Source organism: Otolemur garnettii, unplaced genomic scaffold (assembly GCF_000181295.1).
Source record: "Otolemur garnettii isolate 467f Iridium unplaced genomic scaffold, OtoGar3 scaffold00064, whole genome shotgun sequence".
Lineage (NCBI taxonomy): Eukaryota > Metazoa > Chordata > Mammalia > Primates > Galagidae > Otolemur > Otolemur garnettii.
The window spans coordinates 8,719,840-8,721,040 of record NW_003852459.1 but is presented as its reverse complement, the minus strand read 5'-3'; the positions used below and the strand labels follow the sequence as shown (position 1 = coordinate 8,721,040).

The following is a 1,201-nucleotide window of genomic DNA, read 5'->3' as shown; positions in this document are numbered from 1 at the left end:
AGCCAAAAACGGCAAAAAAAAAAAAAAAGACTATGGGCCAGGTGTGGTGGCTCACACCTGTAATCCTAGCACTCTGGGAGCCTGAGGCAGGTGGATTGCCTGAGCTCATAAGTTCAAGACCAGCCTCAGTTACAGCAAAACCCTTGGCTGTATCCCTAAAAATAGCCGGCCTTGTGGTGGGTGCTTGTACCCCAGCTACTTGGGAGGCTGAGGCAAGAGAATCACTTGAGTGCAAGAACTTGAGGTTGCTGTGAGCTGTGACACCACAGAACTCTAACCAGGATGACAAAGTGAGACTCTGTCTCAAAAACAAAAACAAACAAACAAAAATACCAAAATACCAAATCAAAGGCTCTTTTTTGTGTGTGTCTCAGAGTCACAGAACATTCATTCTCTGAAACATTTCTCTATATCATTTACATATTGCCACCTTGCATTAGATGGCTAGAACATACAAGGGGTTTCCAGGATAGTCTTGGCTTTTCTAGACATGACCAGAGCACATACCTATCTTTATGTATCAAATATGAAAGAGCTATCACACCATCCAGGCAGGCAACTTTAAAAGATGTATTCTCAACAGTTGAGTTCTGTGACTAAGTCTAAGAACAAAATTATTCCCATGCTTTTCTTTTACTCATACCCTTTTTTATTCTTTTTATTAACTACCTTTTGAATACATGCTCCTTATTTTTTTTGCAACTAGGTAGTAGCTCTATACAACCTTTTCTTAAAATAACACAGAATAATGTCTCCCAACTTTTAATGTGCTGTAGATACGGTTACTGACCAGAAAATATTCCCTTTTGTCTCTTGATTTTATAATGTGATTGTCTTTATAGAGAGAATAGGTTGAAATACAACAGTCTTTTCATGTTGAACTTTAGTGATGACTGTATATGCCTATGTTTGCTTAAGTGTGCTTCCTTTGTCATTGAGAACAAGTGTTTTCTAGAATAAAAAAAGAGGCCGTATGTTTATCAGAAAGCATTAACGCAGACAGCAGTGAGAGTGAGATGAGAAAGGAAATCCCAAGGATTACACATTATAGCCTCTGAATAATCTCATAATCTGGTACTTTGATCAAGTTTTATGGCTCTGTGAAGGCTCTGCTTTACCTCTGAAGGATAAGAACAAGCCAGGGGAGAGGGAAAGGGAAAAGCATGGAGATGAGAGAAAGTGGAAAACCCATTGAGAGACA

At 39.1% G+C, this 1,201-nt stretch overlaps 1 protein-coding gene across 1 annotated transcript in view; it reads left to right on the top strand.

Annotated features, from left to right (window-relative positions):
* MMADHC (methylmalonic aciduria and homocystinuria, cblD type) overlaps positions 1-1,201 on the top strand; it is a 23,441-nt gene that overhangs the window by 595 nt on the left and 21,645 nt on the right. The window lies entirely within an intron of this gene.